Genomic DNA, 12,065 nt, shown 5'->3' on the forward strand with positions numbered 1-12,065 from the left:
ACATTGTCTTTATTTTATTTTTAAATTAGTCTTAAGATTTTTGTGATTAGGTACGTATATATATTTCTGTGTATCTTGAATAATTATATAATAATAATATTGTGTATCTTTACCGTCGGGTCAACAAATCTCAATTATTAGGGATTGGAACTACAAAGAAAGAAAACTTTACAGATAATACAACTTTCTCTACAGCTGTGATACTTTTTGGTATTCAACACCTTTTGTCTTCAGTCACGGTGACCACGCAGGCTGAAAAGCACGCGAAACGTCGGAAAATTTTAAAATTATGTAAAATAATTATATGTTTATAATAATACATAGCTTCAATCCGGTAAAAAAGTGTTTTCTTTCAATGTGTAAAAGCTATGTTAACAAAATACAATACAATAATATATCTGTTTAACTATTTTTTTATAGAACAGCTATCAAATTGCACGAGATTCACCTGATGTTCACGACCCATGGACACTCTCAATGCCAGGCTCGCAAGTTAAGAATTGGTGCGCTCTTTTCTTGAAGGACCCTAGGACTCCAACTAACTTATTAACAAGTCGTCTGGAGTGACGACCTCATGCGACTCACGACGAAATATTTATAAAAATATTATTTTTAGTTGAAAACTAATATCCCATCGGAAATTTCAAAGCCCTCGCCATCCCAATCTTGATTAAATGCCCTATTCATGCTTAACATAAATCAGCACAACACATTCACAACCACGTTCAATTTAATATACGTCTTAAGCTATAAATTCAGACACCAGCACAATATGTGTCTATGCCTCCAATAATGGCCCTAATTTAATTACTGAGGGCTCATGGATCGTATATAACCTACCTATAACATCTATTTGTCTCAATTTATTAAAATACTATTTTTAATTTACATATAAAAATTACTTTTATTTCATTTTTATAAATTCATATTGAGTTCAAGTCCAAAGATAAAGTTAAAAAATATTTAATTTTATTTGTTACAAATTTATGCTTACTATCAGTTAACACTGATATTTTTACTTTTTATTATAAATACACCACGTGGTGGTATGCCTTCTAACCCTTTTTAACAAGTAGTCTCCAGGAACCAAACCCATTTCTTTTAGGTTACTAGCTTTGGGTTAATAACTACTTTTATTAACCAAGTATTAATGTTAAGTTATCAATGGAGTTTCAAAAAAAAAACAATATCACAGACAATTTCTATTAAGTCTTCAAAGTATTATAATTCAATAAAGTTGGAAGTTAGGTTTTAAATACCAAAACTAGTTAAAGAAACAGTGTCGAACATTCAATGCATACAAGGGCTATAAGTAACCTACAACTTCTTTCAGTCCGCGCAACGGATAAAGGACAATCTCATATATTTTTCCGCGCCTAGGTAATTGTTTCAGATTCGCCCTCAAATCTTCAAATAACACCCGAAAATTACAAGATGTTTTTTAGTCAGCTTGGAGTTGTAATGTATTCGTTTCATTTTTAGTATTAACTGTATTTTGTTTTAAGCTAAAGAGATATATATAAAGATATAAGGAATTTAAATTATTTCTTTTTTTAAGGAATTTCTACTCTGGTCGAGCCCTCCAAGTACCAAGGATAAACCCATTAGTGGGTTTTTGGTATTTTCTGTATTTTAGTTTATGTGTATTAAGCAATAATAATAATAATAAACCAGTTAAAGAATTAATATTTGCCCATCTATAATATTTAATATTACAAAAACGTGGTATGAAAACATTAAACACTCCGTAATAGGATATCTAATTCCGAAATTGAGAGATTTATTTACCCAACGCAACGCAAAAGGTACGGTAGACACAAAGACCTACGCCAATATATCAACGTGAGTCCCTGTGGATAGAGGTTTGGATCACGTTTACTCCCGAATTCGAATTGTTTTCCGCCAAAACCGACGTACTTATCTCCGGAAAGTTCATATCTCACTTTTATTAGACTAGTTCTATTCCATTTCTTTGTTTTTTACGCACTGTGTGGTAGGATTATAGTTTCAGTTCAATTTGTTTTCTTGGTTATGTTATCACTTAATGAAGGCCTATTAACCACGTCATATGTATTTCTTAAAGTTGTTTTGTGTTTACATATTAGGTATATTAAAACAGAAGAGGTAAGTGGTCCCTTTGTTAACTTATACCTTTAATGTATGAGTTTAAGGAATCTACATAGCACACAAAGCACTATGGCTATAATGGATATAATCGTCAGAAAATCATTTAGGGCGCCAAAAGAGCTTTTCTATAAAGAATAGATGTACCTACCATTTATCATGTTGTTTTGATAAAGACGCTAAAATTTGTCTGTTTCATTGTCCCATTTCTTTATGAGACTCCATACAAATTATATCAGGTAAAGGTTTAGATATTACAAGATACGTTTTATTAAAATCAGATAAAATATTTGAAAATCGATCAAAATGGGATGAATAAATAAAAATGCAAGGTTCGCTTTAAAGAAACTCCAAGACATTTGCTTGTCAACACCTCGAGGAACTGGGAAAAGCCATTTTAAAGTTAAATTAGTTTAAAGTTTGTACGTTTCGAATGTCGCCGCTTTTCCTATAAGAACGGGATGTCTCATTTTTAGCAAAAATGTGGGTTTCAATTTGAAATGAAAGCGCAATTTAAATGAGTAATTAAGTCAATTAATTACAACTGTCTTCTGTTTGGTAACAACAACTTACAATTATGTTTTTATTACCTTCCTTTTATTGAATTATACAGTCCATACATACAACATTGCAATTTTTATAAGCCTTCTGTACCTGCCAATAATTATTTATTTAGAGTTAAACAAGAAAACGGAAACGTATAACGTGCGACTATATCGCTTATAAGAGAGATTTTTCGCCAATTACCGAACTGGGTATGCTAAGGTGTCACGCCAGTGCAGTATTTAAAGTCAGAGCTATAATTTTTTGGTAATATATTTTATTTACATGAGGAGAACACTTAAGCTAATAAAATAAGATAATATAATATTATTTATAACCGAAGCTAATCAAACTAACGTTAATGTATTATTTGATTGAACGAAACCTCTTTATTCACAATGCCTGGACATTATGAAAAATGCCCCAATTTACCTGTCTGTCATAACATATTAAACAGGTCAACGCCTCAATACACTTATACAATAAAATCACTTTATGTTCAATGTTATTCACAAAGGAAATTAAGGCCACGACTGTACATTATGAACCGCAATTCACTTTATTCGCTAAATGCAAATGAAACCACTGAGTAATCAACAAATTTATACACGAGAAAACAAAAGCAGGTACAGAACAGAACAACACATTTGAAAAACCTGCAAGGTATATGGGAACATCTTCCCATAGCTCCACTAGTAGTAGTAGACAAGCGGGTATCCAAGATTGTGAGATTGCCCATGTATTAATTGACGAATATTTTGTTATACTTTGTAAATATTATGTTTCAGGCAGCGTCCCACCTATTGTACGTGGGTAAAAAAAAAATTTCGGTCAATGATTTATTATGACTTTCGTTGCGGGCTTACTCAACAACAAAGCTGCGCTTAGCGGATTCCCCAAACTATAACCGATGACCAGAAACACCTTCACATGGACTGGTGTCGCCAAATGTTACATAAGTTCAACGGTGACTCAAATGCTATATTTGAACCCAAAAAACAAAACAGCTCAGTGGGTGTTTTCTTTCGAGGAACGGCCAACTAAGGTAAAGAAAGTAAGAAGTCAAGGAAAAAAGATGATTGCCTCATTCTTTGGTCGGAAAGGTCATTTCGCGACAGTTGTACTAGAAGATGGAAGGACAAGACACAAGACAGGATTGGTTTGTCAATCGCTGTTTGCCTGTTGTTTTGGAAAAAATTCGACAGCAGCGCGTCCTTCGCCCGCCCAGGCAGGATACTCCTTCACCACGACAATGCAGCGCACTCTGCAAAACGGACTGTTGAATATTTGACCATGTCAAGTGTCAAGATAATGAGTCATCCACCATACAGTCCTGACCTGGCGCCCTGCGACTTACATTTATTCCCAAGAACTAAAGATAAAATTCGTGGTATTCGCTTTACGAGCCCTGATGATGCGTTAAAAGTATACGAAAATGCCATAGAAGAGACATCTAAGGAAAAATGAGCCCACCAATGAGCTTTTCTAAGTGGTTCCATCGAATGCGACGATGTGCAGGAAGGAACAGAGATTACTTCGAAAAACAATAAAAGTATTGGCAACTTTCTACATTAAACCGTTATCATTTTCTAAACATTTTCAGTGTTACCTAGGTATGTTAATATCTATTGCCACTTGAGCAGTTTTATACTAAACTCAAGTTCTCTCTTATTTAGATCATATATTTCAAACTGTAGAAGTTTTGAGACGCTGTAGGAAACTAAGTAAATTTTTGTCTAAAACGTTTAATTTATTTTCATGCTATTATAAACGGATTCGCGAGAGCGTATAATAAGATGTAGGAATCAAACATGACGTGGACCTTTACCCGGGCTGAAAGTTCAAACTGATATTTTATATTTATATATATTTTAAACATTACCCATCATACTTTTTTTCAGTATTTGTAATTGCACTATAGCATACACCTGTAATTTACTATTGTTTTTATAAATGAAACGTGTTTTAATTTGCGCCTATCTAGGCCACATCTTACATTAATTTCAGTCAATATTTTAAATGGATGTTAAATGCTTACGAAATAACTGATAAATGTTGTTTTATAATTTATTTGTAGAATCCATAAAAAATGGATTGGAGCGTAGGCAAGCCGAGTTCTTTTATTTCACGAAGTCTGTATTATTTTCTCTTGAGATTGTGGTTTGATTAAAATGTTTTAACTTACGTAGATAAGAAAATATTAATGTTCACTTAAATAAAAACTTTATTGCTATTCCATTCTGTCTTAGTTTATATTTTTAGTTTTTATTTCGTTGCGGGTGATGTATATTTTTTATTATATTAAATCTGTGAAACCTCTATCGAACGTAATAACAAGTTTTCCTTATTTTGTCTGACCTCAATATTAGATGCGAGTTCATATTTTTAATATAAATAGAAAATAAACTTCTACGATTAGCAAATGGCTGGTATTTAAGATTATATAGTCAAAAAAATATGGACGTCTTCTGCTCACTTTTGAAATTTCCACAATTAATATTTTATTTAGACCCCTATAAAATTATACGTGTATAAACACGCCAACTTAGTCTTGCGTCAGACAAAACAAAGTACAAATTTGGCTTTAAACTTCAAACCCAAACATGACGTCTTTATTCAAACCATATTACATCTCTTTGAACTTAAATCAAGTTCTTGGAAGACGAGTGTGTTGGAATGGACCGGAGATTGAGCTAAGATCTAAGACCTAACTTCGACTGAGACTAATGATCATCCATTGACGCCCTTAATGTTGGTATTACGATAGATAACTAAAGACGGCCAATTTAATAGATCACATTTGACATCTGTCTTAGTTACATCTTTAATTGTCTTTGGTTCGATTATTGTAACTTTATACATATTTAAAATAAGAATGGTTTTTGAACTCTTTATTAAGTACAGTAAATCGTGGTTAGTTTACTTCAACTGTCACTATTACAATGTGCGACATACAAATAATTTGAATAATGTGTAATATTGTGTGATTACATTAAACAATTAAATTGTTTTTATATTAAGGTAACAAGGGTATATGTAGCAATTACAAAACAATCTCAAATGTGTTAAAAAAGTTTTACAAAATGAATAATTACACACCAAATTCTATTTTTTTTTATTATAAATTAAAGTAGAAATATAGCATATATAAATTATATATCTAACATATTAACGAATCATGTTTAGCGAATAAAAATGCGAGTGACTTACATTATGAACATAATCCGACAAGTTCAGTGCTTTTTAGAAATCGTGGTCAGAGAGAGCACCCTTTTCTTTATCCAACAGCTGGTTCCACATAGTAGCAAAAACTAAGTTGTGGAACGACGGACGTCGAGATGACACGGGTGGTATTTCGTATTCAGCCTCGACATCCGATGATGAAACTCAGCTGTAGGTCATCCGAACCCCTCTTAACATTAACCATAGTCAATGCGGTAGAAGAAGCAGAGGGACCCTACATCTCTCCCCATGATAATGATTATAAAAAGCAGGGATGAATAAAACTCGATCGAACTTGCTCATAAAAATACACAAACACAGAAAAATTATCAAATGTAAAAACTTCAAAAATCGTAGCGTTTATATCGTATAGTTTTTATTTGTTGTTATTACAAATGACACAATACGAAAAATTTCTTTCAAAGAGCTCATAAACATTTTATATACACTTAAATATTTGGAAACCACCAAATCCTCAAGAATTCTAAACGTTTTCGTATAAAGTAAATATTAAAAGTTGGGCAACCAAAATATTATGAAAGCACTTTGTTACCCTACTCAAAACACGTTAAAAATTCTAACAGGCTGTCTTGTATTTCGTTTTTACGAGCTCAACTTACGGCTATTACCCGCTAACTAGGGATTAGATCATTCAATAACAACTAAATTACCGTCTAAGTTCAAAATATTTGTACAAACAGAGACAAAAGAGTTGTAGCGACATCTATAATCTGCACTTACAAATCACTATGATGACGCCAAACGCTGAACGTGCCAACGATGTTATTCCGGCTGGTAAGGATATGTATAACTTCTCAACCTTAGCCACGAGGGCCTTAGAGCCGGCCAGTGGTTAGACTGGTCGAGGTCATTTTAGGTTGGAGGAACACATCACCATCCTTCCTCTACAGAGTTAATAATGGCGTATATCTACAACAAAGCCGCGGATATTCTAGTCATCAGTCAATCTATACTATCTAATATCCTTAGAATTAAGATATATATTACATCAACAGTTAACTAATAATTTCGTAGCTGTGTTATAGTGTTTTATAAATATTTTATAAGAAACTAGTCGACCCGAAAAACGTCTTAACTATGAATATTAATTTCGAATTGGTATAATAACTAAAAAATATTGCAGAAACAAAGTGTTTATTATTCTTATGCTTTATGATAAACAACATACTTTGTTTGTTTTTTCTGGCACGTATATAAATAGTTTTGTTGGTATTCCGACATGGGAACAGCGACATATAACTGGCCATGTGAAAAACTTTATCAATATAATAACTCCGATCGAAGCATTTGTTTAAAACCATATTCATTTTTCTTACATCCTCTTTGACGATATTTGCAGCTCGCATTCTGTCAATGTTATGTCAAACGCTATAAGGTTACATGAAAAAAGTTTGAATTGTAAAAGCGCTATGCACTGAAAAAAATTTGCTATTGTAACAAAAGTCATGATTACTTAATATGGTGGTTAAGTATTCTTAAATTTTCTTATTATTTTCATTCATAAGAACCTTCTTCTAACAATAACAAACACAACAAAAAAAGAATTAGCGAAATCAGTGCAACCGTTCACGCGTCATGTCGTCACTAAGGGAAATAGCGAGTCATTTGTCAAATACAGTTGTATCAATATCAATCGGCAAAGTTTCCCCTTAATGTTCATCCATGTCATGGTTTTATTATTTTGTTAAGTTATCCTTTAGTTAACTATGAAAACAAACAAATTATTGTCTTTTGTTAACATAGCTTTTACACATTCGTCACCGTGACGACGCACACTGTAAAGCGAATCGCGAAACGTCGGAAAAATTTAAAATTATGCAAAATAATTGTAAGTTTATAATAATACATAGCTTCAATCCGGTAAAAAAGTGTTTTCCTTCAACAAACAAATTATCAAATTGTTCTCTTTGTCTATGCTAGAAACGATGTACGCCATGTGACATCATAGAAATCTTAATTTTTTGCTTAATTGCCGTTAATATATTAGGTCCTTACATATGAAATTGGCGTATTTTCGTACTGGCCACTTTAATCACGATGTTCTCCTCTTTGGTAAGGAATTCCAAATTCATATTTGTACAGCTATTTACTCATGTATTTGTGCTTCGATGACCGTCATTCATTTGTTTTTTTCTGTTTGCGTCACTCATTTTACAAAATGGAAAACTTAAAGTATCGCATTATTTACGAGTACGAGCTCCGACGTGGCACTAGTGCTGCGGAAACGACTCGAAGGGTGAATGATGTGTATGGCGGTCATGTTGCAAAAGAAAACACAGTTTGTTTTTGGTTCCAACGTTTTCGTTCTGGAAATTTCGACCTGCAGAACAAGCCCCATGGACGGCCTGAGACCCAAGTTGATAATGAAGTATTGAAGGCTATTGTGGAAGCGGATCCATCGCAAACCACGTCCGAGTTAGCTGCAGGCTGCGGTGTTAGTGATAAAACTGTTTTAATTCACTTGAAGCAAATTGGGAAGATTAAAAAGCTTGAAAGGTGGGTACCTCACGAATTGACTGAAGCAAACCGGTAAACGCGCGTCGACTGCTGCGTTACATTACTGAACCGGCGCAATAATGAAGGTATTTTAAACCGAATCATTACCTGTGATGAAAAATGACTGAATTCTTTACGATAATCGGAAGCGCTCAGCGCAATGGTTGGATAACCTAGGCTGGTCAATCGGTCCACGCCACTGCTACTTCACGACAACGCTAGACCACACACTGCACAACAGACGGCTACCAAATGAGAAGAGCTTCAATTGGAATGTCTAAGACATCCTCCGTACTCCCCGGAACTTGCTCCAACAGATTACCATGAGATGGCAAAAGTGCATCGAAAACAATGGTTCATACTTTGATTAATTAAATATATTATATTTAAAAATATTCGATTTTTGTTCCTCCCATACAAAACGCCAATTTCATATGTAAGGACCTAATATTAGTCATTTTCGGCTGTTAGTACCATAAGTCTAGGTTAAACATTTCACTTACAGAGAACAGGTGAAACCACTTTAGTTGTAATTTCAATAATTGTGAGCTGCTATGTTATAATCATTATGTTTTGCTTAGTTGCGGTGCTTGGAGGTCCTGTATACTCCTAAAGCTCTTTCGAGATTAAAGATTCTACGAAAATTATTGTTTTACACGCACTGTTTATCTCTCATAATAATTTTATTTATTTATTTAGGAAACAAAACAGAAACATCTCTATACAGTAAAAGTAAGAAAAAATAAAACATAAAATTAACACAATGGATATATCCACATAAGTTTCACTGATAAAAAATAAGATACAAAGCAAAACAATACACAACATGACATGACAGCAGAATGTTATTTAAGTAATACAACAAAAAATGTATAAATCAGGAGAACGACAAACATACTAGTAGCTATAATAAAGAAGAAAGATACAAGGCTTAGGACATTAATAGTTGTTTTATACTATTCTTAAATGAAGCAGTAGAGGAGTGCGAAAAACACTTGGTTCAAAATTGGTTAACATATCTAGGACAAGTTTTATTTTTGGCAAAATAAGATACGTTTGTTTTGTATATATATATTTCGATTTGATCAAGTCTAGTCTGAGTAGTATGGATTCCAGGGGAGTGCCTCACTTCAAAGTTCCCAACCTGACCGGTTGCCCGCTCATGGCTGACCAAAACTAAAAATCATGGCGGACCAAACCTAAAAAAATGTTTGTACTCTATCCCCACTAAACAGGTCGAGCGGAGTCGATAGAACTCACTCCCGAAGCGATATCCTAGCTAATTACTTATCACCACATTATCAGCTACTATTTTCTGCACCATTTAACCTACGGGTCTAAACAAACAACAATAAATATACCTAACCTACATTAACACCATTATCTATGATATAATTAGATGTAAGGGTTACATAATAAATTTAAAAAAAATATTCCAGGTATTATTATTTTATTTATATTATGTTCATTATATTTCTATACACAATTACTCGCACCATAACATTATTCAGTGAGTCACATGTTAAATTTCTAAGGAAGTCTTCTGATCTCATCCCCTTGAACTTGTAGTAAACATATGCCAAGCAGTACTCACCACACACCGCCGATAGATAATCCTGAACTGTAACGCTATTGTACCTCCACATGCAACAACCTTAAAAACTCTTCTATTGAGGTTTACGTCCAAGTATTCCCCAACTCTTTCCACATTTATATGAATAGCCACCCAATGGGACCCCAGCTGTGGTGTCAATCAGGGTCAAGATTACATATGATAAGTGCTGGCATACATCGGCAATCGATTTGAAGGATATACGTTGCTCTGGAGGCTGGGATGTATACTACGAAGACCCATTTGCACTTCTAGTGTGTTTATAGTTTAATACTACGCGTTAACTCCCCTAGTCTTTTACTCTTATACTGACTACATTTCCTACTATCAATTCATATTTTTACCAATGAATTCATTTAAACCCACATAATATGATCTCAACATAAGTAATGAGTCTTTTTATAAAAAAAGTAATGAAGGTAATTGAAAACCGTGTCATTTTCGTTTACATTATATTTTATTATTCTTAATATTATAATAATTACATAAGTGATTACTTAACTACTATAATCCACACATACATTTCTGTTCTTATCGATTTCTACAATATTTGAAAAAAATTACTGTGTACTTTACGTAGAGGTAAAGTATACAGTTAATTGTTTCAGTCAATGCGCCTTAGAATCTTACTTCCATTCTTACACTACCATGGCGAACGTATACCGGTGCCTGAGTACAGGGTGTGGTATGCGCTACAAAAATATCGTTTGGAAATGATGGCTGTAACGTTTTTGAAGGTATCTGTTGACCATCTGTATTTAGGCAAAATTTTCAAAGTTGAAAGGACTTTCTACATAACTACCGTTGAATGCTGTGTTATACACAAAACCTATAATATACCTGTCCTAAAAATATATTATCCAGTGTTTTACCCTGCACACCAGATGGTATGGTCAGGACTTTCATTTCACCTCTTGTTATAGGAGTAGTGGCAAGAACCTTTTGATCAACTATTAGTATTGATGGATTAATTTTTGCTCTGCGTTTGTTTAGACCCGTAGGTTAGGTTGGGAGGTTAGGTATAGTTTTTTATTTTTCATTTAAAGCCATAAATCATTTTATGATTAGTGAATGTAGGAAAGTAGATAACTATAACGATGCATTCGTACTGAGTCAGTACTTAGATAAGGAGTGGGAATTTTGTGCAGGAAATAATAGCTGATAAGGTGGTGTTAAGTAATTAGCTAGGGGTTTTGGGAAAGCTATCACTGAAACGGTAGATATCGCTTCAGGAGTGAGTTCTATCGACTCCGCTCGACCTGATTACTTTTTTTAGGTCTTTTCTTACTAGGTACTTTTGGTCAGCCATGAGCGGGCAACCGGTTCCGATTCCCCGGAAAACCATACTACTAGTTTCTCTTGTCGTCCAAAATAGGTATTTCAAAGGTTATCGATACTTAAAATTATATTTTATTTTTCTTATAGTATTAATGTTTGTCACACATTTCATGACGCAACAAAATTGCCATAGTACTCGTTACTGTGTAAACAAATACAACCTTTGAAAATGTGATTTAACGAGGGAGCGATCTATTTTCTCTCTATAAAACCCTTGAGACTCGTTGCAAACAAACGCGAACTTTATCAGAATGCCCGTGTTGTAGTCAAGAATACCCTAATCGACCATTTGGCTACTTTAAGCTCCTATTTATTATCGTAACTAGTTGAGCACTATCGCTTTCAGATGTTCTTACTACCTATTTGTCAGACTTTTCTCATTCAGCGTTTAGTAAATGTAAAACGAAAATCTTCGTCCTAACAATATTAAACGATAGGAAACGTTTTCAAACTACTTTCTATACTGAAGCAATATGATATTACGTCATAAACTCTAAGATATAGAGAATATTTGCAATTCCATTTGTCAAAATCCGTTATGTATTTGATAGACGACGTACTAGGTCCACCCTTCTTCTATTTGAATGTTAGCCTTAAAGTCATCTAACCAGATTCAGAAGCGAGACTTTACGTGACATTGGACTCCAGTATGTCAAAATCCAATTCGGTAGTTTTTTTATTCTTTTATTTAAATATATATATATAATCA

The sequence above is a fragment of the Pieris brassicae genome, chromosome 3 (genome assembly GCF_905147105.1).
Source record: "Pieris brassicae chromosome 3, ilPieBrab1.1, whole genome shotgun sequence".
NCBI lineage: Eukaryota > Metazoa > Arthropoda > Insecta > Lepidoptera > Pieridae > Pieris > Pieris brassicae.